We start from the raw sequence: 27,987 nt of genomic DNA, 5'->3' as shown, positions 1-27,987 counted from the left end.
TAGAGCATCTAAATTCAGAATCTTAGCAGAACTACAAATGAATAGGCATCCAAATACTTTCAGGAGTCAGGGTGTGGCAGAGGACTGAAATCCCAGCTACTTGGAAGGCCAAATCAGGAGGAAGACAAGTGAGAGGATCACCTTGGTCAATTTAGAGAAATCCTGTTGCAAAATAAAATAAAAAAGGCTGGGGATCTAGCTTAATGGTAGAGTGCCTCTGGGTTCAATCCTCAGTACTGTAAAGACTAAGGAAAGGAAAGGGGGGGGGAAGTAAATACGGGAACTATCAGATGACAACCTGATCATATCATCTGATATTGAAATATTAAATATTGAAATAAAATTATCCACAATTTTTAAAAATATTAGCTTTTAATTTTAAATGATTTATAATGGCAAAATAATTTTGAAAAATTAAGGAGAAGGGAAGAGGTGAGGGAAAGAGGAAGCACCAGAGACTGAAACAGAACAAATTATATTCCATGCATGTATGATTATGCCAAAATGAATCCTACTATATGTGTAACTACAATGTACTAAAAAGCATTATTAACTAAGAAAAAAATTTTAATTATTTTAACACTACAGTTCTTTAGTTCATTGATGTTAATCAACTTTTCTGACGTTAATACTTAGTATCCAAAGGAGGAGAAAGAAGCAATGAAATTGACCAAATTATAAAAGTGAATCTCACTATTTTGTATAATTATAATGCACCAATGAAAAAAGAAAAAAGAAAAACAGGTTTTGGATGTCATGACCAAGAATGCTTTAGTATTGCTTTTCAAAGGGCAAGATTCTGCCAAGTTCTTGATGTTTTGGTAGCATGTCATCAGTGAAACCAACTTACATTCAGTTCTCAAACTAAGTCGAGCTAACAATTACCTTAAAGTCACCACATAAAGAAAGTAACTAACACTAAAAAATCATTCAAGAGTTCACTTCTGATATGGCAAGTATTATGAGAAAGCTTCCCAGTCTTAGAGGTAATCTGTCTCTGTGGAATGAAAGAAAAATTCTTTGTGGAATGGAAGAAATGTAAATATTATTATTCAAGACAGTACTGAGCCCTAATATAATGAACAATTCTAGCCAGGAGTTTTATATGGGCCAAATTATTCAAAAAGAATAAGAAAAGAAATATTACTCATGGATATTAAATTTTTTAAGGTGACACAGGCTATATGAAATGTTGAGGAGAAGCAAATCTACAGAGACGGAAAGCACACGAGTGGTTGCCTGAGGCTGGAATGAATGGGAGTGCGGATTAAATGTAAAACAGTAAGAATAACCTTACTGGAGTGGTGGAAATGTTCTCAAACTGGGTTATGGTGCTGGTGGTATAGTTCAGTAAATTTACTGAAAATAAATAAACAAATCACTGAATTGTGTACTTAATTATACACTTAATTAATGAAGTTATGCGTGTGTGTGTGTGTGTGTGTATGTCTGTGTGTGTGTTTAAACGGACAGGGTGATTATTTGGACTTAGCATTTTAAAAGAGACTGAAAAGTAACTAAGTAAGGATGTGCTCGAAATCCCAGTTTTGAGAACGTACATCCTTGAACCTTTTAATACTCTGAATTCCAAGAGAGGGGATTAATCATAGTTCTTTCTTTCTTTTTTTTTTTAAAGAGAGAGAGAGAGAGAGAGAGAGAGAGAAAGAGAGAGGGAGAGAGAGAGAGAATTTTCTTTTTTAATATTTATTTTTTAGTTTTCAGCGGACACAACATCTTTGTTTGTATGTGGTGCTGAGGATCGAACCCGGGCCGCACGCATGCCAGGCGAGCGAGCTACCGCTTGAGCCACATCCCCAGCCCGTAATCATAGTTCTTTCATGCAATAAAATATGTGCAGTTATGGGAAATGATGTAGGGAAAATGACTGTGTACCACTAGTAATGAAAGTGGTACAGTGAAAGAAATTATAGTAAAGTCATCCTGCAAAAGTGTGATATAGTTCACACATAGTAGTCAATAAAAAATAATAATAATGTTAGATTATATCCAATGATACACAAGAAGCTTGTCCAGGATATACTAAGTGAAAAAGAGCACCCAACGGGTCAATATAACGCACATACAGTAGCAGAATATATGAAAAAAATGTGTATGGATCATCTATATCTGTACAATGTGCATAAATGCACAAACAGCTGGAAAGATAATTATCAAATTGTTCATTATGCTTAGTGCTTGGAAACAGAAGAGGGCAGAGAGAAAGGATTTTCCATCAGAGTTCAAGGAAGGAATCTAAAAGTGTATGCACCAAGGTGCTAAGATAATTATCACTAGTTCAATGGGATTTATATTGTTGTTGATATTGTTTTTACCGACATTCAGTATAACTGTGCATACTCTCCTGGAAAGGACAGTATAGAGGTAAAGGCTGTGCTGCAGCTTTCTGCCTTTACTAAGTGAAGTATATAACACAAGGCAACTAGAACAGCCGAACACACAGTAAGTACTTTCTCTCAGTTTCCATCAGCCTGGACACTCTTACTAGTGAAAAGAAAATACAAAAAGAAGCTAGAAAAACCCAGAAGAAAAGAAATATGAAAACACAGGCCCTAATCACTCCATTACTGCAAATACATTCAGTATCAGTTTGTGATACTGGATGCATTGGGCAATAACAAAAGTCCGGACAGTCCTCAGATCCCAATGGCCAACAGTGATGTCACCAAACTCCCTACGGGCCACACCAAGGCCAGGGGGGTACCTGGGCAGAAAGCTCCCAGGTGGAGCAGCTCAATGTGTTTTGACCAACTTCCCCTGGTGCTGCCCAGCAACTGCGCTGCCTCACAGTGGCAATAATTAATGTGTGACCAGACCAATGGCAGAGGGCTCCTGAAACATTAACACTCTGATATAAACACTTATGCCTAATAATTGACCTCAATGGGACTTGTGGCCTCATCTTGCGATACTCAACGTAAGCCAGGGTCAATTATCTGACATATGTGACAGCCATAGGAAAAAAAAAAAGTCACTAGTGATTACATACTAATAACAGAGACACTCTCTGCCTCACTGAGAAATAGCACCTTCTACACTGGCCCCATTCCTCAGACTTTATATCTTCAGAAACACTTTAAACTTTGACAGTCCTGAAAATATATTCCAGTGGCCACCCTCTCAATCTGCACAACACTAGAAACTTTCTTAAAGGAATCATATTTGTAGAGTGATTGCTATCTATTTCTCTCAGGCAGATGTTTAATCATCATTTGAACCAATTAAGAAAACTGTGGCTCACAGTATTTCCTACCTGGGCCCACTAGTGAGTGGAAATACTGAGAACCTAAAGGGAAAGGTGTGTTTACAAAGCCTCTGCTTTTCCTCTAAAGAGTCCCTTCACTTTGATTCTCAAATGGTTCATACTCTATTTCAACTGCGAAGCATTCCTCCAAAAGGTCTACATGCCACCAAAAATGTATACCACCTAACCTCACAAAAGGGCCTGAAATCGTCTTAATACATGCATTTTATATTTGTCATAATTGCTATCAGAATTTATTTATTCATTATTTATACATACGTACATAACACATACATACCAGGGACTGAACCCAGGGTGTTTAACCACTGAGCAATATCCCCATCCCTTTTTATTTTTTATGTTGAGACAGGGTATTGCTAAATTGCTTATGACCTCAGTTAGTTGCTGAGGCTGATCTTGGGCTCACAATCCTCCTGCCTTAGCCTCCCAATTCATGAGGATTACAGGTGTGCACCACCATGCCTGGCACAGAATTTTTATTTTCATTTGCTTTGTTTCTCCAAAGCCAACTGGTTTTCAACAAAGCACCATGGTCTCACCCAAAGTTCTGTCCTCACAGAAACTACTTTCAGAAACTCATTTTTCAAAATAGATTCTATTATCATATTCATTTATCCTCCTGTACAAAATGTTAACGACAAATACACAAATTAATTTCCGTCAGCCTTATTCCGTCAACTTGATTTATAAGCAAAAACCCAAGATGCAAGTTGAACCATAGTGGTATAAAACTGTGGGACCCAAGAAATCATTCATGAGCTTCCCTTTGACAATTAAAACATCTCCATTTAGCTTTCATTTCAATATTCTGTTTAGAAAAGAAAACTGCCATTACCAAACTACAATAAACTTGTTTCATCGATGGTGTCATCATTCATCAATTACTTCATCAGTCTACACTGGAACGGACGCCTAATAAGCACCAGGATCATTCAAAACAACAGGGTTTGGTTCTCTCATGTTCTGGCGCCCAATTATCTTTACACTGAATGCTGCTGAACAGCAACAGAAGTCAAAGTTTAGCATTAGCTTTCTCAAAAGTAAATCTATTTTTCCTATTGTAGGCTTTTATTTCAGTAAATTCAAGTTAATTGAGTCAATTGTCTTCATAAAACTCCAGAGTAAACAAAGCCATTATGCATCCCATCTCAGGCCAAATGGAAAGAAAGAGGCCATAATCCTACTAGAAATTAAGATTTATTGACATTTTCAAGGAGTAATACTATATGCCAAACCAACTAAATACTGCAACACAATACTGTTACCCTTTATAGGATACTATAAAAAGGATTCCCATATATATGAATAAGTACATAAATATAGATTATTTGAATTTTCAGGAAATCCTTAAAATCTTCTCTGGAGGTATTTCATTAAATAAGTAATTAGCCCACACTTTTTCTGGGATTTAGGCTGAGTCTTAGTTTACACAGTATGTAACAAGTATGGACATTTGTATAATCAATTTTTGTCTCTTAAATGTTCAAATAAGTTTGCTCTTTGAAGAAATTTGAAGAGAAATCTATTCTTGGCCTATTATTTTAACATCAGACTTTTTTAAAAATGGGAGATACACATTGTTTTTCTAACACCATTTGCAAGAGAACAGACGTGATTCTCTCTCACTGTCCAGTCTAGACAGATAATTATGTGAGCACAAAGAGAGAAGAGGTTCAAACAAACAACATTTGGCACAAGTGCACTGTTTGCATGTTCAATGTCCTAGAAAATTTATGAGATAAATATACTATTATCTTAGAACCCATACCAATTGTTTAGAAGCTAACTGAGTAGGAATTACAAAGCTGGGAAACAGAAATGTTGCAGACTCCAAAAGGACATCTGTCAGGCACGCACAGATCTGGTTGACTTAAGTGCTCCACACAGTCAACTTTTGATTCTTGCTCCTTCTCCCCCAGCGCCTCTTGTTCTTCCTGCTCTTCATTCATTCAACACGGTGTGTTTCATGACCTAGGTAACTATTCTTGGTGCTCAGGATAGAGAGGAACATTACTTACACTTCTGGCTACCAGGAATGAACTCTCCAAATGGCTCAGTTCTGATACTAATAGACAAGGCTGTTCATAAACTCAACTGTCCTTAAAGGGAAGATGGACTGATGAGGACCTATGCAACAGAGGGCAAGGACATTCATGCCTAGGCCTTTTGAAGAGTGTCTTAATGTAACTGAGATGACAGAGGGTCTACAGAGGTGGGACACGTTAGAATCAATGGGGATAACCTGTAGCCCCCAACTACAACTACTAAGCCACAAAAAAAGCAGAAAGTAAGCCAACTTTTCCCAGTCCATACCCTTCTTTCCTTTCTTTTTCAAAGGATCATGTTCAATATTAAAAAACAATGTTTTTAATGACAATCAAAAGCACCCATGATGACATGGGGGAAACACTTACATGCATATGAAATGATACTAATTTTGCACACTTAAAATGAGCTCATACAAGTCAATAGGACCAAAATAAGAATTTATAGGGAAACAAAGAAGGCCACAGAGAGAAATTCCAACACATAAGAGCCTGGGAGAAGATCCTGAACCTTACCCACAATTAAAGTAAGAAAACAAAGACATAACATTTTTAACTTATCAGATAGGGGGGTATGGAAAAGATAGCACTTTAATTAACAATGTCATTCTGAATAATTCAAAATAGCTACAAAAGAGGATTTTGAATGTTTTTATACAAAGGAAAAATAAATGCATGATGAATATGTTAAATACCATGATTAGATTATTACAGATACATGATGTATGCAGGTATCAACCTCACCGTTCCACATAAATATGTACAAATATGTGCAAACTCTAGACAAATTTTTTAAATGGTATAACTTTGGTCTAAAATAAAAACTGATCATCTTTATGGAGTATAATTTGGCAATATTCATCTAGAAAGTTCAAAAGTCCTGTGACCTAGCAATTCCAAAATTAGAAATTTAACCTCTATGTATATGAGCAAAATTCATACAAAGGTATTAATTTAAGGCAGAAGGTAATTAGTCCAACAGCATAAACACATACCCTAGCAACAACTAAAATATCTAGAAACAAACCAAGGTAACAGTTATTGTAGATTCATTTAATGAAATACTGCATCATCTTTAAAGTGAAGATTTATTACATGCAAATGAAAAATACCTCTAACTTATATTAGGAAAAGTTACAAAATAATGCATGTAATTTAATCTTTTTATTAAAAATAAAAAAGTAGAGAGCCAAGTAGATATGGCAATGTGCCCAAAACATTTTTTTTTTTCCTGGAAGAAATCACAAGAAATTAACAGTTACATATGAGGTGCGAGGTCTTTACATGGTCCTGTACCTTTTGATCCCATCTGTATGCTAATCACACATATGTATGGCTTTTATTTATTATTGATGTTATCCTGGTTACCTGAATGCATGATTTACAGATAATTCTTTATCTTCATACCATTTTTCAACAAAATCTAATTAAAATATAAAACCAAAATCTTTAAAGGATTTATACTCCTTAACATCTGAACCTCCAAAAATATGCTTAATGACTATAAGGCTTTTGGGGGAGAGTTCTGAGGAAGGTAAACACAAAAACAAAACATAAATGAAGAACTGAAGTGGGGAAAAAGAAGTGGTGCCGGCAAGAGGCAGACTGATTGTCAACTTGGGTTCAAGGACAAGGCTAAGAATTTCTCCCTTTCTAATGTTTTAAACAAAATGATAAATTATGCATTGCACTGTGTTATAAAGCAAGAAGCCACACAGAAATCTATCAGCTCAAAGTCATGGAATGTGGAAAACTACCTGGGAGAAAAAAATCTTTAAAAACCCTCCTGGAAGAACTATTATCTCATTCATGAAGAAGCCATAAAGAAATGTACTCACCAAGTAAATTAGAAACCTACCTTATACAAATAAAATCATAACCTTAGCATGTATTATAAAATCCTTTGGCAAATATTTGTAAAATCTAAGAGATAAAGTCCCAAGTTGAACTATTTCACAGGCAATTCTTAACTTTCAGTTGTGTTATATACCTTCAGAGGCATTAAACCAGAAGCCCAGAATGTCATCTAGCTACACAGAAATTCATAAATGTTGCTCCAATTCCTGATTACCTATGGTTTTGCTTAGGCCTTGACTATGACTATGACTATAACCATATATATATATATATATATATATATATATATATATNATATATATATGACCTTAACTATAACTCCATTATGTTAGAATGGTTACATATGTGGGTGCTGAGATTCACTGTGTCTATTTTCAAAAACCATCATGTCCTGCCAAGATCCAAAGTATAAACCTGAGAAATGCCATGAACAGTAGCACACGCCTGTAATCCCAGTGGCTCAAGAGGCTGAGGTGGGAGGCTGAGGCTGAGGAAGGAGGATTGCGAGTTCAAAGCTAGCCTCAGCAAATCAGTGAGGCCATAAACAACTCAGCAAGCAACTCTAAATAAAATATTTTTAAACAGCACTGGGGATGTGGCTCAGTGATTAAGTGCCCCTGGGTTCAATTCAAAAAATAAAACCAAAACAAATAAAAACCCAGAGGAACCATAAAATAATATATCTTTGTGTAGTCTAAAAAAGCCACAGCTAAGAAGTGTTTTAAGTCATGTAGGAACTCCTTGAAAATGGATCTTCTACCTGATACCTATTTTCTTTAAGGATGAACTTTTGGCTGAATCATCTTTGCCCAATTCTTAACTACATATGAAAAAGTCATTTAAAAAAGGAAGCTCCTGTTGGGTGTGGTGGTACACATCTGGAATCTCAACAACTTGGGAAGGCTAAAGCAGGAGGATCGCAAGTTTGAGGCCATCCTAGGCAACTTAGCGAGACCTTGTCTCAAAATAAAAAAATAAAATGGGCAGAATAGTAGAAAGCCCCTGGTTTCATCCCAGTACCATATTTTTAAAAAGAAGAAGAAAAAGAAATTGTCCAAAAGTTCAAAAATCATTTAGGATTTACAACAGAAAATTGTAAGAGACCCAGCAGTGGGAATATAAGATGAATTTTAAAAGTATGACAGCTTCTGGGACTAAAATGCTCAAGAAACTTCATGCTATCTGAGAATCAAATAAAAGTATAGTTTATAAATCTAATATCAGCATTACGAGATTTAAATTGTAGCACTGTAAAACTATAATGAAAAATTCTGTGACGTTTTGGCTATGAACTGCTTTGATTGGGGATTTCTTTAGTTGTTTGGTAATTTGTGCAATTTAGCTAAGTAGGAATTAGTGTACCTTGTAATTGTGACTATAACAATGTACTCTAGTTTGCTTTACTCATGTTTACATGAGTCACTCACAGAACACCACATTTCCAGCATGAATAAGCACTCGGCAATATTCATTTTTTCCCCCAACATTTTCTAAACTGACAAAAAAGATAATAGTGTTTCAATGGTCATCACACTCCTGTGTCACAAGTCAGACAGAAAAGAAAACTCACAGGGGGACAAGCAACCCTGGGCAAGCCGGCTGGTCCCTGGGGTGCCATACCATCTTGATGGGCTCACCACAAGCCAAGGCTGGCCCCTAATCTTGCCAATTCATAAATATAATAATTAGGAAAGGGTTTGTGTTAACCACACTCTAGGTGACATTGAAGTAAAAACGCTAATTGAATACCTTTTGTGGGAAATATAAACCATAATTTGGATTGAATGTTGATATATGCTTGATCAGTGTGTCTCCTAAAAACATCACTATATGAGGAAATCAAATTGTAGTCAAAAGGATGCACAGTGACTACTGAACAGAAATATGTCTTATGGCTTCCTGTGTGGCCTGACACTGCAATGTGAGGCTAACGTAAGCTCAGGGTATTCACTGGTTAGAGCAAGACCATACTCTAAGTCAAGTTTAGATCTTAGGCAGTCTGACTGCAAAAGCCCAAACAGCAGGCTGAAGATCTGTACACAGACCTGTCAACACTGCACTCTGGCAAAATCCCTTCTCTGTAGAAAGCCTCAGCCTCTCAAACTTGGTATAACCCACCCCAGACTCCAAGCACTACTTCTCTAAATTCCTTCTTCATACAAATTCCCTTTCAGAGGAACATATTAGTACCTTTAGCTAAGTTATAACACTACCCTAGAAGCCATTCCATCTCTTTATTTGCTTTGAATATCTTTACTATAACCCATTCACTACAGGTATGTTCTACAGTTTCTTTTGAGTCTGATCTTTTTTCCCAAGGTAGAGAGGCAGAGATCTGCCTGCTTGTGCTCATGGATGGCACACATACCACACCTGTAGTAGAAGCCATCATTTCAAAGTGAAATGAAGGCTTTTAGAGTTTCAGAGAAGAGGGAGCTCTTTTTAAAAAGAGAAAACTTCACACACAGACACACCCTGAAAAATTCATAAAATGTCAAGCTGAAATTCTCAAAAATGAAAAGAAATCTTTACATCTGTTGACTTAGGACACTTGAACCTGCAGGTTTGGAACCAAATATTGTAGAAGTTGATGACTAGGTGTCCTGAAATACATGAGCAGTCTTCAAGCACTTTCAGCAGCACGTGGTAATTTCTACTCCATCCACATCTGAGAAATTGAAGTGACGGAAAATACCTGACATGGAAAAAATCATCTACCATGTCTCAAGAATTGTGGTCATTGGTACTATCTAAAATTATAACTAATCTAGTCTTTCCTTTAGCTTATTTATTATTAACCCATTTTCAGCTTGGCTTGAATATCAAACTCTTGGCTTCTGAGCCCACAAAGGTATGCAATATTGTGTAACTAGTTCAGGATTCTCTATTAAAATCACTAAGTTTTTTTGCAAATACTGCTTACCTAGCAACTCCGGGGTGGCTCGAGGCCACGGGAGAGGAACATCACCCTCTATTTCTGTGCAATCAGGAGTTAAGTGAGCTTGAAGGTTACCTTCAGAAAGGTCTCCATGGACTCACAGGGCTCTGTCAGTATTATAAACGTCTCAGAAGTGTGTTCCGATCCCCAACCCTTCCCATTCTGCAAGCCACTCACGCTGCGGCTGCTATGCTTCCCCCCGGGCTGCCACCACTCCAGAGGGGTGAGCCAGCCCTCACTGATCCAAGAGGAAAAGATGTCCAGATGCAAGCTGCTGAGGGGAGTGGGTGCTAACACTTGCTCCATTTGAGGGTTCAAGTTATGTGAGAGTCACACCATTTAGTTCAAATGCAGCAGGGATCTGCAGAAAGAAACTTTAAAATCAAACCCTTTTTTCAAAATCACTAACTTCAATTCTCCAACATGAATTAAGAGCCTTTTCCTAAGCCACAGAATGCATGCATCCTCACTGGGTCTCCTATTGCCACCTCCCGAGGAAATGACCAGAACCAAAGATGTTTACAAGGCAGACTGCGGGTGGACTGTGATCACTTTGAAAGTTTTTCACCCAACTCCATCACTCACACAAGAATCAAACTGAGCCAGGCTCAGTGGCTCACACCTGTAATCCCAGAAGCTCCTACAAGTTCAAAGCCAGCCTCAGCAATGGCGAGGCGCTAAGCAATTCAGTGAGACCCTGTCTCTAAATAAAAAACCAAAAAGGATTGGGAATGTGGCTCAGTCATTGAGTGCCCCTGAGCTCAGTCTCTGGGGTGTGTGTGTGTGTGTGTGTGTGTGTGTATGTGTGTCTCACAATGAGTCAAACACACACACTGCTGCCAACTGGTCTTCCACATAAATGACATGGTGCTGCAGATTGCTACAGAGGGGAAAAACAATGGGGCTCATGAAGTCACAGTTTAGGTGCCTAAACCCATGTGTGATACAAAAGTGGAGGTGGAAGGAAGAGTGACCACAGGAAATCTCTGCTCTACTGTAACAGGGAGACTGAGGAGAAGGAAATGACTAAGACAAAACTGACACATTTGTACACACACTGACTGGGTACATTGCTTACATCACTGGGTCTCCTATTGTACTGCAAAATATATTAAGAAACCATAATATCAAGAGTAGGATGAAAAACAACACAAGTACACTGCTTGCAGACAAATATTACAAGTTTTTATAGTGCAGCAATTCCCAAGCACAAAAATTACCTTCTTGATGAATTTCAGACTAATTTATAGTAGAGATGATGCTCGGTCTTTGGTACAACTTAATCCCCTCCCTTTCTCCCTGTCACAGGTACTTCTTCCCTTAGTGCTTATTCTTTCCCTTCTCCAGAAGACCAAAGCAACATCTCCTAAGCCATTTACCTCTCTAAAATTACATTCCCTTCTGAAGACAATGTTTCATTTTTCATCTTTTAACTATCAAAAAGCCAATTTCCTCATTCATCCTTTTTTCGAATCTTACATTTTAATGAGCACAACTCAATTTCATTACCCTCTCCCATAAATGTAAAAAAAACCAAATAGTTATTACCACTGTGCCCAAGGACATGCTACATAATTTAGGTACATATCCTGTTCATTCCTCTAAACCTGATGAAAACAGGAATTTACTTTTCAAAGATAAAGAAACTGGCCTCGAATCACGAAGTAGGTTAAGGTGGGAGGGCAGACGGTGGAACACAGGTTCATCTGACTCCCAAACCAGATTGGCACAGTCCTCCAGGGAATGGAGCAAATGCACTTTATCACGCTACCAATGATAAAACACACATGCTATACACTGCTACAGATTTCAGAAAACATTCACTCTCAGAGCCTCTTTCATAAACATACTCTTAAAGCTACTCGGTGATGCACATTTCACAAACACAAATGCAGACGCTGAATGGGGAAGCCAGGGGTTTTCAGTCTTAACATTACTGGCACAAAGGGTAATTCTTCTTTGTGGAGGCTGTCCTGCACACTGTAGGATGGGTAGCAGCATCCCTGGTCTGCACCCACTAAATGCCAGCAGCACACCTTCCCTTCCCAATTATAACAATCAAAAAATATGTCCATATATTGCCAAATGTCCCCTCGAGGGCAAAACTGCACTCTGCGGAGGACCATTGAATTAAGCTAACTGTGCAAGACCACACAAGTGAAAAACGTACTAATTCCAGGAAGGAGCTCTCTTAAATTCTGACTTAGTGGAAATTTCTCTCATACCACAGCTCCTTAAGAGAAATCACTTATTAAACTGGACAAAACGTACAGGACACAGAATGAGAACATCTATTTTACTGAATCGGTAGTGCTAATACTGCCTCAGCTTTTACGCTAAGGTGAACATGCCCAGTGTCTTTGAACCACCCTTCAAAGAGTTCCAGATGCTCTCCAGAATCTCATTACCCAATTCTGGGCCTATGTTAAAACACAAACTCAAAAATGTGTACAGCACTGCCTCAAATAGTAATAGGAAAAGTAGTAAAAGCCATAGCAACAATAAAAGACAAAGAGCTAAGATACTCAAAGCACTATCCGACTCTGTTTTAAGCATTTCATATGGATTACTTAATTTAAACCTGCAACACCTCAACAGCTCTATGAGGTAGGTATTCTTATTCTTATCTACATTTTATGAATGAAGAAACTGAGACAAACAGAACGCCAATAAATTGTACAAGATCTGGCTCTAGAATCCTTGTTCTTAACCCCTACTTACGTGCTTCAAAAAACTGTTGGACTATCACCTCCTTGGTTCTAACTACTGCCCAATCTACGTTTTCCATCTTGAGTAAAGAATACACATAGGCTGTTAAATGTCTCATGGAAGCTGATGTGTCATAACTATGGCAATGCCCTCGTATACATGTCTAAAGAGGTTATGGACACGAGTGATCCTTAGCAAACATATGCAGGATACTGATCCTCATACCTTTTTTTCTAAGTGATCCTGAGCCATCTGTTCAAAAATGAGTTTTACAATTCTGCTAGACAACAATATAAGCTTTGAAGCTTAGAATTTTAGAATTTACCATCTCCCCATTTTTGAAAATTGAATCTTCTGGCATATGTGTCCCCCCACCAGGATTTTTCCAAGATTACTTACTCCCAAGTTCGAGCATCACCTTGGCATGTTCTTTCAGTATCCTCAAGAAATGAAGTCACCTGAAGCAGTTGTGATTTAGAGAGACCTCAGGAGGTGGCCAGGGTACCACTGACTGAACTGGGAAAGTGGAAGGTAAGAAGATGGTAAGGGTGAAGAGGTGGAAGAGATACTGGAGTTCATGGTCGCTATGGGGGCCGCACTATTCTCTTATACCAGGACATGCTAACAAATGCTCCAGCAGAGAAACTCTCAGAATTGACACACCGACTTTCCACCTCCTTCCAGTAAGTTTCAGCACTCGCATAGCGCCTTTCATGACCTCATGATTCTCAACAAACAGGTTGAACACTAACCTCAGCGCTAATATGAATTTAAAAACATTTTTCATAACACATAAAATACTTGCAGGTATGCTTCACAGAGGTCACAAGTGTAGGACAGTCCGGATCCAGCTCCTGGTTTTACACTGAGAGAAAGCCTCAGTTATACTTTGTGAGGAGCAGAAAGGATACATTCAAAACTGAAAAGGCTTCAGAAATAAAAGAGAAAGTCAACAAGGATCAGCAACTTCAAGGCAGCCACGTGTATGACTGGCCCATCAAGAGCAGGGCTTGCTCAGTTAATATTTGAAAATCACATGCTTCCAGAGTAAATACATCATTCCTTGAACTTTGAGATTTTTGGCATTGGGGCAATGGGGACCTTTTAAATAACTCAAAAATCTGCTTTGGACCAAGAAACTCCTTTGGATAATCTCACACAGAAAAATCAACACTATTTTAAGAGCAATTGGAGCCACATGGGAAAAATAACAAATGCTACCTTCTAACATAAGCTAACTTAACTTGCTGTGAAATTTGAAGCAGGTTATGTAACCTTGCTTGGGCTATTTCTTCAACTATAAAGCAGGGATAATACCACCTCCACCTGTTGGCACTACTGTGAAAATTAAATGAAGTCATGTATGCAAAATATCTCAGCACCTGATGAAAGGAGATCCATACACGTTCAGTCTTGTTAATAACCATTAACGGCCCAATACAAATCCAAATTTAATTATTCCTTTAAGGGATTAGACATTTGAGATATAATAAAATATTTTCTCATTCTCACAACCTGAGGGGGCTTTTCTAACTGCCCCACAGGTCTTAAGGCCATTTTCCTCCAAACATCATCGGCAGTTTCCTTAAAAAAAAAAAAAAAAAAAGGAATCCAAGTTGTTACCTTTCACAGAGGCACTTGCAGTTAAAAATCAAAACAACTGGGTTTAACAATTAACCTACTAGCTTAAAAGAGTATAAGGAGGAGCTCAGCTCTTAGGGTAACTAAAGTTTCCCAAGTTTTAATTGAACAATTTAGAAGTGACTTCTTTTTAGAGAAGTTTCTTTCATGGACCTAAATAAAAGTCAACTGCAGAGAATTTTCTTCCACACTTCCATTTCTCTTGTCTACTGACTGAATTAGTCCAGATTTTCATAAACGCAGAAATGTAATGGTACTATTCATAACTTAATTCATATTCATAACAATTCAGTTAAAATTTTCCTATTATACTTTATGCTACCAAAACATCTTCAGCCTGGCTCTCTAGTACAGTGTTTCTGATAACAAGATCAGAAGTAATCACAAGATTCTACTTTCCCTGTCCTCTACCTCTCCCACCTCTTGCAATTGTATGTGCACCATACAAATGCACTTGCTGACTAATATCTTTCATAGAAAAGCAGATTTTAAGAAGCACATCAAGTTTATCTCTATGTACACTTAAAAGCTGTAATAAACTCATCTGGGTTAAAAACGGAATGATAAACATTTGTACCATTCAGGGAAACAGAACTTAGGTCCCCAAATTCCTATTTTGGCACAATATAAGTAAAAACTACACACATCAAAAACAAATTTAAAAATAAAGGTAAATGGCCTTTCTTTTCCATGTATTTATTTCTACAAATTCTGCAAGAGCATTACCTGGCCACACTAAATAGAAAGCATAACTACAGAGTAAACACACTCACTCCAAAACACAGAGAGCACGTGCTTCCTTCTGGCACCCGGTACAGAGCTCCCTGACCAGCAAGCTTCTAACAGCCAAGGGAGTTGGCTGAAAGACGGTTTTGTACAGGGGCTGGAGTCTGAGAAGGCCAATACTTGCAGAAAACTTAATGACCAAAATGCAAATGCATTCCCGCTCTTTGGGAAACCTCCATTAGGAAAACTTGATAACCCCACACTGAAACCAGCTGGATCCTGAGCTCTAAAACTACAGCGGCTGGCATCACACAATAGCACATTTGTTGATTCTGCCTACCTCTATCCTGACCATCGGTTCCCCCACTACAGTGAGCGTTCTCAGGTGTAACTGGCTAATGCCAGGTTTAGCATCAAAGTGAGATCCGGTAAAAATGAAAACTCCCTTTATAGTGCAGAAAACTGCGCGTTAATTGCCAAACTGGATGTTTTCTGGAATGCAAGAAGGGTTTGTTTCTTCCTTACTTTGATCAGGTCCCACAGTCTGCGACCGCTAATCTCCCCAGAGAGCATTTTCACGAACTACAGCATCCTAGAAGGGACAACACTTACGCTCTCCTCCCTGAGGCAGAATCCGCTGGAAAGTTCCTGGAGCACCAAGTTTTCGCCGCACCGGCGCGCTCGAGTGCGCGCTGCCCGCCCGGGCGCAGGCGGGAAGGCGAAGGCAAAGGCAAAGGCGGCGCCCTGACCCCGGCCCGGTGGGTCCACACCACCGCTCTCCCCGTCCTGATGGGCTTAGCGCGAGGACCACGGTGGCGCCCCAAGCTCCGGGCGGGAGACGCACGGATCCTCTCCTGGAAGGCAGCTGCGAGCCTGGACGCCGAGCCCAGCGCAGAGGCTCCAGCAGCCAGGCCAGTGGGTGTGGCCGGCCGGCAGAGGGGTTTTGGAATGCCGGGTGTGGCCCTCTGCCACAGCAAAAAAGAAATGAGTCAGCCCGTTCAATCCTAACCAATAAGCATGTTCACTGCCGGTTAAGGCGGAACTTTCCTTTCTTGATTTATATCAGGCTTAGCAGCCTTTCACAGTCTTTTTACTTTAAGCCTTTAACAACTTCGGCACAACTTCTAGAAAGGGACAGGTTGCCCTTTAAAAACTCTTATGAAACAAGGATTAATGTTTTTATGATACTTAATCAGTGGATGTCCGTTCGTTTCTATAGTAAAAGTTTTGAGTTAGGCAGGACGTTGGACCAGGTGTCAAAGCAGGTTAGGATGGTACCACTGGCACTGCATGACCTTGAGCAAGTTAATTATCTGCAATGAGGGGGATAAAATGCCAACCTAACAGTTTGCCAAGCGATTCATCGGCAATAACACATGCAAAGCATTTGGCATCTGCTTGACAGAATAGACAATCAAAAAACGCTGTGTCTTGTCCCTCTACGTCCTGAATGAAATTCCAGAATTTTATAGTCAAACTGACCCATGATTTTAAACACTTTTTTTAAATCTAAAATAGCCAAAGAATTTTATAGCTGAAATAAATTTTGGGGGGATTTCCTGGTCTGATTTGCTTATTTAAGTGGTGAGAAACTTAAGACACTTTTGGTTTAGGATGGACTTGGTATTCTTATTATACAAGAGAAGTTTTATTAGTAAAAAAAAAAAAGAAAGAAAGAAAAGAAGGCGGGCATGCTTAGGTTGGAACAACTTCATTTAGGCCATTATTAAATTAACTTTTAAAAATGCAAGAATAATTTTCGGAATATTTTATCTTGGTCACTTGTCCCTAAATATTGTTTTGGAATCAAAATATTTAAAAGAAACTTTTAGTAGTTGGAAATAGACAAAGTATAAGAGACTACAGAACTACTAATTCTGAGAACCTGTTAAGAAGTGAGTTGATTGCTAATGCTAGTAAAGAGTTTCTACGGGGGAAGAAAAGATTTTTTAAGCTACAAATTAAAACTTCTGGGCTTTGGAGATCTCTTTGAGTTTACCTTCCTCATATTTGTTTAGACCTAGTCATTTCCACAGGCAGCGGTTTCTTCAAAATAGTCTTTAGCCAAAGATAAGCCAAAGATAAGATCTACAGTGAGATCAAGAGACTTCCTAAAATGCTATTCTTCTCTCCAAAGCAAACCAGAGAGTGGAAAGAAAACTGCACCAGGAGCTATGAGCTAGCTCCCTTCCTAGTCCCAGCTCTGCCAGTTAGTGTTCAGAGAATTCCTTCATCTCTCTTCAAAGATCAAACTGTAGCCTAAAGAGGCGGAAGCAAGGTAGGTCTACAGCCTAACACTGATCCTTAGCAAGAGACACCCAACATACAAAATGGTGCCTTTCTCCTCCATGATGAAGCTGATCTACCTCTACCCGCCCCCCGCCCCCCTCATATTCCTCATAATGGTACTCTTAGTTTCCTAGACATTTTAAGTTTAATTCTGGAATCATCTGAGCTCCCTCCCTCTCTCTTGCCAATTCACTATCAGCAAGTGTAATATGAAGGCTTCATTCACATTTTTTCCATTCCTACCTTCATGCCAGGGTCACTGAAGTTGAGTGTCTCCTAATTGCTCTTCCAGCTGGCAAGCCCCTCCCTCTGTGCTTCCTGACACTTCATCACCATCACACCATAAATGTTAAAGTTCAGAGTGTCATAAACCTTTCCTTTCTCAATCAAATAACTATAATTTAATAGTAAAGATCAAAATTTATTTTATAGGCAACTTTTCTCAAATGTTCACACAAGTTAATGTGTGTATTTCTAAGCACTGATTTCCTATTTATAAAACTATTGTAATTAATCATGCTAGGTGAGCTGTAGTGTGTTGGGTGTTACTGCCTGAACAGCAGCTCTTTTATATAAGAAGACAACATAAAACCCATGTGTTTATGAACACAGTAAGTTTCAATAACATTACTGTCTGAAAAATACAAGCATTGTTTGTATATGTAGACAAGTGTAGATACTTATAGATACATGATGGAGGAGAGAAGGCAGCACATATAGGAAAGAGAATTGATCTATGTAGTTCATTTCTATTGTTTAGAATCCAGTCAAGCTTGAAATTCAGAGTAGGTGCTCCAACCAGGAAGAAGGAGGCTTAATAAACAATACCAGCAGCTGCAACCCAAACTCAAAACACAAGATGTTTCCATACTCCTTACACTTTAGAAACAAGGAGACCATTAACAATGTAGTTAAAACAATCTCACAAGAGAAAAGGGATAATTATTTCTAGGATGCCTTTGGTGCCTAACATTAAAACACAAAGCACAAGGGTTCTCAATATATTTATGTGGGCCGGGGGAGAGTGACGATTAACCCAAAGGACCAATGCCATATATTCAGGTCTTTCAGAAGCAGGCTTCTATCTCTGCCACCCCCAGTCTTTAAAAACTTTCACCAAATGGCCCACTGATCTATTCATGGCACACTTACCTAGGTGGGCACCATGCCTTGGTCTGGTGACCTCAACTCTCTCCACTACTTATTCCATTCTGGACCCACTCAAGCACTCCTTCTCCTGGAACTCCCTCCCTGGCCCAATCCCTGGGGATCTCTCCTCTTCTCCAAGTGCCTACAGACCTTTTCTTTTTCTTTTTCTTTTTTTTAAGTTTTTTATTTGTTTTTTTTTTTTTTAGTCATTACATGACAAGAGAATGGATTTTTTTTAAATAGAGTGTGTGTGTGTGTGTGTGTGTGTGTGTGTGTGTGTGTGTGAGAGAGAGAGAGAGAGAGAGAGAGAGAATTTTTTAATATTTATTTTTTAGTTTTTGGCAGACACAACATCCTTGTATGTGGTGCTGAGGATCGAACCCGGGCCGCACACATGCCAGGCGAGCGCGCTACCACTTGAGCCACATCCCCAGGCCAATAGAATGGATTTTGACCAGGCCTTTTTCTTTATAATGCCCTTTCACAATCAATATATAGAATCTCAGCACCAAAAGGAAATCCCTGATATTTATCGCTGCCAGATAACAAGACTCCATCAGAGGTAGAGTGCCTTTCAGAGGCTTTGTATCCCCCAGGGACTTAGCAGATTCTGAATAAATAGTCATTGTTGATCTAATCATGTTTAAGCTATAGAATAACCACAATGGAGAAAGGAAAACTTTGACTGCTGACACATCAAGAATAAACAAACATTATAGTTGTTCAAACCAGCTGGCAAGCAGAACCCAAGCAGCAGATGCATCTCTTTGCTCTTTAGACATGTTCCAACAATACAGAATGCTATTGAGAAAGCAAATCCAATACTTCCTAAAAGGAAGGGACGTTTACAAAACAGTGTTGTCACATGGAATCTCAGTTCCCCAAATACTAGTCCACTGACGAGAACAGAGGCAATATGTCATTCTATCTTCCTTTCAAGTATGGAACATCTATATACAAATTTGACAGTGCCAGAGTACCAATTCCTCCTTCCATATAAACATCTCTCTCAATGTATGTGTTATTGCCGCAAAAATTTGTTTATCTTCTATGGTTAGTGGCCTAACTATAAAAGGAAGCAAAGGTCAGCAAGTTCTTCAAGACTAAATATAACTACTAGAACTATCATAGTTCTATATTTGTTTAAATGGCCTAAAGTCAAAAGTCAGGTGATGTGTGCATTAGAGGAAACTTTTATCAAGAGTCATTACCACACACATACCTAGACCTACCTACCCACCCCCACATCACCAGTACTCTTTGATTAATGTTAATCAAATATTCTCCTCTTATGATAGGTGGGAATAAACACTACCACTGTTCTCTAAAAGCTATGTCATAAATCAGCTGCCCTATTATACAATTAAATACTTTATTATAATTGCTCACAACAAAGCCACTAATAAATATTCCATGTATAAACAGCCAAATGAATTAGTCAGCATTCTTTAATATGCAAGTAATAGAAATGGCACTTGAAGCAGCACCAGCTAAAGCAAGGTAAGATGTATTGACTCAAAGTAACCCAGCAACAGAAGACCAACAGAGGAAGCTTAGCTGACTTGAAGATCAGCTCAAAATGAACTCCACCAGGACAAGTCAGCATCTTTGCTTATACAAACTGCTTTTGTCCTCCCTTCCTGAAGGCTGCCTTCCTTCCACTTAACTCTGCCACTTAGCTCTGCCACTAAGAGGGACTATTCTTCTACTCATAGTTGCAATTTTTTAAATTGTCAAGAAAGTCTCACACTGGTTCAGCTTAAGGCCATGCACCCACGACAGGCTGGTCTATACCAGGATCACTTAGTTGAATTGGTGGGAACAGTTAAGTTTTAGAAGGTGAGTTTAATTCCTGTGAGTGAAAAGAAGGGTTGGTTCCTTTGTTTACCAAAAAACACAATTGCCTATCAAGAAGTTCCATTACATGCCCAATATGAAAGCTTATGCAAGCAGTCCTTGACCTGGTGAGACATGACATTCTAACAGGTGACTTCTATATCTCAAGTCAATGAACTCTTATAAGGCACTTGGAGACACTACACTGGAGACAGTATGTCTCTAGTATAAAGGCAGCTCCCTCACCAGTCTGTAAAAGCCTGCTTAACTCATAATTGATCTAAAATTTAACATCAACAATGTTTTTAAAACTGTACTCAAAACACCATTCATAACATTGTTCCTAAAGAAAAATTTAGTTGAAATTCTACCTAGAACAAGGAAAACAAGCTCATTTTAATTCATTTACTGTGTAGTTAGTAATGACAAGTGGCTTCAGCTTTACACACATTACTTTACATTTAAGCCACATACAATACTGCAGGAAACTGGAGTCAAGACACTATTTATGTCCAAGCTCAATGGCCTGCTTCAAAGCAATTCATGTCTAGCTGGGCACAGTGGTATGCACACCTGTAATCCCAGTGACTTGGGAGGTTGAGGCAAGAGGATGGAAAGTTTGAGGCCAGCCTCAGCCACTTAGTAAAATCCTGTCTTAAAATAAAATGTAAAGAGCTGGGTAGTAAAGCACCCCTGGGTCTATTCCACAATACCAAGAAAAGAAAGAAAAAAGTCATCTATATATGATCCCAAAGCTGAAAATACTATGTCTAACACTCAGAGGAGCCTGACAGAGTGGGCTTACAGATGAGTTGACCAAGAGTGAATGTCTCAGAATCTGTAAATACCCAAAGAGAGAAAGTGTTCCTGAGCAGTCACGGTCACTAGCTAGACTTTTACTTTCTATTTCCTAAAAGAAGGTATTTCTCTACAGCTTAATAAAATAAAATATTTCTTTTAGTAAGCTTTAAACTATTCTGATCTGTACTTAAATAAAGATCATCCAAAAATCAAGAATTTATCAACAGTACATTCATAAAAACATTCTTTTGCCATTTCTTAAAAAAAGTACTACATATATTAAAATCCCTGTCTAAAGTGTTTTTAAGAGAAAATTTAAATTAGGGAAAAATGACCGTTGTTATTGGTAGATTATCAGGTCTACTAACATAAATGCAAGGGATGCAGTTAGCAGTATCAACTATGTTTCAAACTTTTAAAAAATCAGTCATATAATATTTAATGCATAAAAGAGAATATGTATTTGTTACAAAACATAATATTAAAATCAATACCCAGGAACCCACTGCCATAATCAAGTAGCAGGCCATTACGATAAAATTTGGCAACTCTCAAGGTGCACCTTCTCTGCCAAAGGCAGATAACCATTTCTTTCCATGAGTGTTGGACAAAAAGTTTAAAAGATCCTGGTTTAAGAGGTGGTTTTAATAATAAATTATCCTGTGCCTTCTGAAATCAAAGTAGAAGGTGGTCAGAAGCAATGAGATGGAAAATAGCCAAATTCAGTCATGAAGGAAGGAGAACAGCTAAATTGTACATTGTCTTAAGACAGTAACTACTGATCAGACAGTCCTCATGAGCCATCGGGTTCACTCCCTGGTTCCAAAGCAAGAACTAGTCACTAAGAATGCTAAAGAAAGTTGTTATCCCCCCTCCCCAACGAGAGAGAGAGAGAGAGAGAGAGAGAGAGAGAGGAGGAAAGAAGGAAGGGAAGGAGGGAGAGAGGAAAAGAAAGTCAGAGCTCCTGAATGGACACACTCCAGGTCATTTGACATGTGACCTGAAATTGTAAGAGGTCAACTCCAAAGTATCTAGATCAAGGTATGATTTGATCACTAAGCCAAGACAAACTGACTCTCCCATGACTGAGTTTTAACACATTAGACCCCTAAAAAGACAAAGGAAAGGAGCGCCCCAATTAACAACAATGAACTCAAGTTCATACATCGTGGAAAAGAGAACCAGGAACTTGAGGAGGGTAAAACAAAACAATTAGTTAACTAAGGGTTTAATTTTGTTGTAATAGTGTGTTAAGCAATTTATATGATGGAAAACAAAATTTAGCACGTCATCTGTGAAATTAAACAACTCATGATATGTCAAAAAAAGGACATACACAACCAGCTAGTGAGTGAGTCAGTACAAATTGTCTCACTGAAATCTACAAATTGAGAACAGGGCAGTTTAACATGCAGTACAAATTAAATGCTCCAGTAAACATGCTAAGCAAGACAGGGAAAGGAAAGTGAAGCTGAACTTACAAAAAGCATGACACAAAGAATAAGGCAGGGCAGGCACACACACGACAAAGTGGCACCTGCACGAGGGCAGTTCGTGGCTCATCAGTGAGCTCCCCTCATGCCACCCCTCCCACCACCTGCCTTGTTTCATGGCTACTTAGATGCACAGCACCCCAACATGCTCCAATTCTTCAAGGCTGGGTCCAGGCTTGGATTACCCCAACCTTTGGGAAGTCCAAACCTCAACATGAGATAATATTTCCAATAAATAGTTGAAGAAGAAACAAAGGGTTATCTTAGTCAAATCTAAATACCTTATTTACATGCCTTAACTGAAATGGTGACCTCTGACAAAGGTCCAGTGCAGGGAAAGACCACAGCATGACAGTTGACAAAGCATACTATTTCTCAAGATAAAGAGGAAGGAAGCTCCTCATAGTACAAATGTGTGGGGTGGGGGAACCTGAAAGAAAGAAGGCACTCCTTAGGCTAAATTTATGCTGCAGGAACAAACTGCTCCAACAATTGCAGACTCATATCCTCTTCACTCTGGCCCCAAAGCAGAAGGAGCACCCTAACTGGGACACGCAAACATGAGGCAGAGATGGCAGAACCAGGCCATGTCCATTAAAGTCTCTGCTCAGAAATGGCACATATTCTTGTCACTCACATTTCATCAGCCAAAATAAATCTTATGGCCAAGCCAGCCATGGGGAGTCTGCCTTCAGTAGGTTAGAAATGTTTATTCCTTTCACAGAACAATGGGACGGGAGAAAGAAGAACAAATGTTTGCACAATGGCACAAGCTACCACAAAGGGAATGGAAAAGGACTGGAACACAGTTTTCGTCCTTCCTATCATGATGAAGATGTCCTGTTCTAAAAAGCAGTCCCTCCATAATTTTTTCTACCCACACATATACTTTTCCCATGACTTCTATTCCTTGCTGACTCTCTGATTGGTGAGTTTCTTAAGACCCTCAAGTTTTAAAGGCCTAGTCTTTCTTGAACATTTGAAATGCAGAACAATTAATAAATATATCTTCCCCAAATAAGGGAAATCAAGAACAAATGAAGATATTAAGTCATGCATTTAAATGTGACAGAGAATCCAGCCAGGTGCAGTGGCACATGCTCATAATTTCAGCAGCCCAGGAGTCTGAGACAGGAGGATCCTAAGTTCGAGTCTAGTCTTAGTAATTTAGCAAGGCCCTAAGCAATGTAGTGAGACCCCATCTCAAAATAAAAAACAAAAAGGGCTGGGGATGTGGTTAGTGGTAAAGTGTCCCAGGTTAAATCCCAGGACAGAAGGACAGGTGAAAAAAGGAAGGAAGGGAGGGAGGGAGGGAGGGAGGGAAGGAGGGAGGGAGGGAAAGAATCCTAAATGGCTTTTAATGAGAATGAAAGAAGGGTTTCACATCAAATCTTTCCTCTATCTTCCATCTCCAGTCCTAATTAGCACTATTCCCCTTCTCTTTTTCCATCCACTAAATCATAATTCCAGCCTTTCCCCCAGAATGGGATCTTCCTATAATTTCTGCCTTTCCCTGTTTCTTCTAGGAAGAAGCTCTGGTCCAACTCTGTTCAAGTATCCTGTCCAGACAGTACGGTGAGTGGGTCATGATAGGTGTACAAAGATGTTCATTATGGTGTGTGATAGTAAAAGCAAAAGTGACTCCATTTTGTTTTGTGATTCCATTTTGTAAAACAACCATGCCAAGTAGAAGGGTCATGACTGGGGCAAGATGTTCTTTTCCTTTTGCTATAGAAACCTTTAAGAACAAGGAACTACCTACTGGGGCATTATTTCTGTAACTAGGGTAATGGGGGCTCTGTTTCTGTAACTGGGGTGATGGGATAACTGTGATTGGCTAAGCGTCCCGCCGCTTGACTGCACTGTCCTGCTTCTGTAACCTGGCTTGCTTGCATTGGCTAGACCCCTCCAAACACCTCTTTTGCGGTTTTCAGGCTCATAAGGAGCGCCCTTGCAATTGTTTGGGGCTGATCAGGGAAACAGCTTTATGTTCTGGTCAGCCGCTACCGGTGTGCTTCAATAAAGGCTTGATTCGATTATACGTGAGTGGTCTGGAAGTCAGTTTATGAAACCCAAGGATGTTGCTTTAACTATAACAGGTGTACTCTACACAAATGAAAAGTGGAAAACAACCAAAATGTCCAGTATTAAGGAATACACCACAGACTCCAGAAATGCTACATGAGGTTTATATATATTATAGATATTAATTGATGGCATCATCTCAATATACTATCAATAGAAGCAAATTTCAAAATAATAGTTATAAGTTGACCCACACTGGGCAGGAAAAGACAGTGTTTCTAACACAGGCCTAGAAAGTATGGCAGAATACAAAAACACAATGTTAATAATGGTTATCTCTTGGTAATGATAAATTGAGTTTTTTATCTAATAATTTCCACATTTTTATAGTTCTTTCCAATCAGCAATATTAACTTTTATAATTTAATAAAAAGACATTAGTTGTGGACTAGGGTTGTGGCTCAGTAGTAGAGTGCTCACCTAGCAAGTGTGAGGCCCTGGGTTTAATCCTTAGTGCTACATAAAAATAAATAAAAATAAAGGTATTGTGTTCAACTATATCTAAAAATAAATATTTTTTTAAAAAAAGACATTAGTTGTCAAACATCCAATCCAAACATCTTCTGCTCCTAGAACCCTACCTGATCTGGTCCATTCCTCTTGCCACCCCTTAATAGCAGCTACCAAATTCATTCTGAGATTGCATTTTTTTTTTTAAGGCTTGATTACTGATTCTGGAAGTGGAATAAGCCTGTTTGATTTGTACTGGAATCCATCCCCAACCCATGATTCCCAAGTCTCCATAAACTACTGACTGTAGGTCTCAAGATATTGCAAGTATGCCAAAAAGTATACATACAAAGAGTGCACACCTAATAGTCTCTGATCAAAAATTCAGTTCTGTCTGGGATGTTCAGAAACAACACAAGATGAGAGATGACAATATAAATCAGAATGTTTTATCTGTGGTAAAATTTTTCTATTAATTCCTACTGCCATGTTTGCTTTCAAAGAAAGGCAGCCACAGCCGATCTGATTAAGCTACAGGGAAGTATTTCCTAATTCAGGCCATTCTCTCAGATTTTAACTATGAGCTTCTGCATGAAATGAACAAGAATTAGTTTTGCAATAATCCAATAATCCTTTGGCTTAGTGGGAACTATAAATAACCTTTTAAGAGGAAATAAGAGAAATGAATATTTTAAGATTATGTAAGCTTGATTCAGGGAATTGACACAATGAATGTTTTGAAATAGCCAAGGCATTTTTTTTTTTTTAAGGTTTAATAAAGAAAGTGTTTTGAGAACGAGGTAGGTGAGATTTAAAATAAAAACAACCACCACATTCTTAGCTGTTACTTAGCAATTTCAGGCTTCAATTATTTCCTTCTAAAGGGCAAGTTAGAAAAACTGAAGAAGAAAATGCTTCTTGATGAAACACTGAGCTATCTGATCCAGTTTCCTTTCTTTCCTTGAGTTTACTCCCTAAGATTTCAATCAAGCCAAGGTTTATGCTGCCCAGGTTTTGTTTTGTTTTTCTCTCTGGAGGCAAATTACTTTTCATTAAACTTAATTTTTGAGTCAAAAGCACAGCTGCATGGAGTGCCTAGTTTGGAGGAACCCTGGCCACTTGTCCCTGCAATGGCACTACTTGAAGGAATTTAGATTTGAGAGAATATGGGGAAGGAAGAGAAGGCAGCTCAACAGGTAGTAGACATTCTGACCAGTCTCCAGGTCTTATCACTCAGCAGCCAGAACGGGGAAGGGGGTGCCAGGGGTCAACGACAATGCTGGGTCAACAACTCAGGAACTCCACTCATACTCTTTAAAGGAGGCTGAAACTTCTAAATTGATCTTGGCCTTTACCTACAATCCCAGAAGCTGTTGTGAGCATAACTTGGGTTACACCAAGCACTGATTCAAAAACCAAACCTTGCTTTTATCAACCAAACCAAACTCTTTCCGCCAGGGCTGAAACAGATAACTCAGAGAACTGTGGCTTCACAGAGAGTCCATAGAGCCCAGTGTGAATTTCTCAAGATTATTGGCAAGTTGGTTGTTAAACACAGCCACTGTTAAAAGTTAAATTATTTTTACTCAAATTTGTAAAAAAAAAAAAAATACTAAAGACAACTGTAATAAGTGTCCTCCAAACTTTATTATTTCCTAATTGTTTTACTATTACCATGCTATTGATGCTATTTACAGCCACAAATACCTGCTCAATAGGAAACTATCCCATGGTGTGCTACTACACATCCCTTCCCAGCCCTGCTTTCAGTGACTTTCACTGGGAATATGAAATCAGCTGCTGCAGTGGGCAGGGGTACACCAGAAATCTCCAACCCAGTGAACCCTCCTGGAAGGGCCATTTTCCTCACACTTTTTACCTGTATACAATACCTACAGTGTTAACCAGCACTACTTCACAATAGCTATGGAATTTGAGCTGGCCAATATTTTTAGTCAAAATAAAGGCTTATAGATTATAAATCTTGATATGAGTACAAGGACAGAAAGTAACTCCATTTATGGTAGCCCTGTGATGTACCATTCATGACACAATGTACTATCTCAACAGTCCTTCATGCCATGAGAGAGAATATCAAGTCCAATATATAGATGAGTCAACACAGGTTTTAAGAGGCGAAGTAACCACTAAAAGGCGAAAGAACAAGTCAGACATCTGGAGATGACTGAGTCAAAAATATATGGTTTTTCCCCTAAGCTACCACACGTACTACCATAATCATTATCATAATGAAACCAAAATCAACCACGTGTAACTGTAGATAATTAACAACCATTAATGCAGATAGGGAGAAGGTACAAAGAACCAAATTTTATTCATATCCAACAATTTTGTTTATATTTATTTCTATAATGAACCCACAAAAGCTATCTAAGTGAGAAACAGGCCCCAAGGAACCAATGGAACCAAGAACATCTACATTCAGATGGGACATTCAAAGTTTAGTTTAAATGTTGAACTGGTACAAGAAATTCTCATTTAATTTTTCAAATACTTTTGTTCTGTTCACTAAATCTATATACCCAATAAAAAATGGCATACCATACCAAGACAGAATTTTACAAAAATAAAATTCCTCAAATGTTAGCATCAATATTCTGAAATGTTTGACAATGAGTATTTAAGACATTTTCTCCTTTACACTTATAAGTTATTTGATTGTGC

General features: G+C 38.6%; 1 protein-coding gene and 1 long non-coding RNA gene across 16 annotated transcripts in view; one reads left to right on the top strand and one right to left on the bottom strand.

The window, feature by feature from the left end:
• Sgms1 (sphingomyelin synthase 1) overlaps nt 1-27,987 on the bottom strand; it is a 289,949-nt gene that overhangs the window by 78,570 nt on the left and 183,392 nt on the right. Inside the window, exon 1 of one of the 15 annotated variants that reach the window (XM_015498880.2) lies at nt 15,812-17,502. The exons of 13 other annotated variants lie outside the window; for them this stretch is intronic. The gene's annotated coding sequence lies outside the window, so the exon portion shown is untranslated. Of the gene's footprint in view, nt 1-15,724; nt 15,791-15,811; nt 17,503-27,987 lie in introns of those variants that run through there. One more of the 15 variants, XM_048807445.1, reaches the window with a different exon arrangement.
• LOC125618034 lies at nt 4,693-26,610 on the top strand. Its single transcript, XR_007349230.1, has 3 exons — nt 4,693-4,954; nt 7,623-7,631; nt 26,599-26,610. It is a non-coding gene; the product is annotated as an uncharacterized LOC125618034 (long non-coding RNA).

The sequence above is a fragment of the Marmota marmota genome, unplaced genomic scaffold (genome assembly GCF_001458135.2).
Source record: "Marmota marmota marmota unplaced genomic scaffold, marMar, whole genome shotgun sequence".
NCBI lineage: Eukaryota > Metazoa > Chordata > Mammalia > Rodentia > Sciuridae > Marmota > Marmota marmota.
This window is presented reverse-complemented; position numbering and strand designations above follow the sequence as displayed.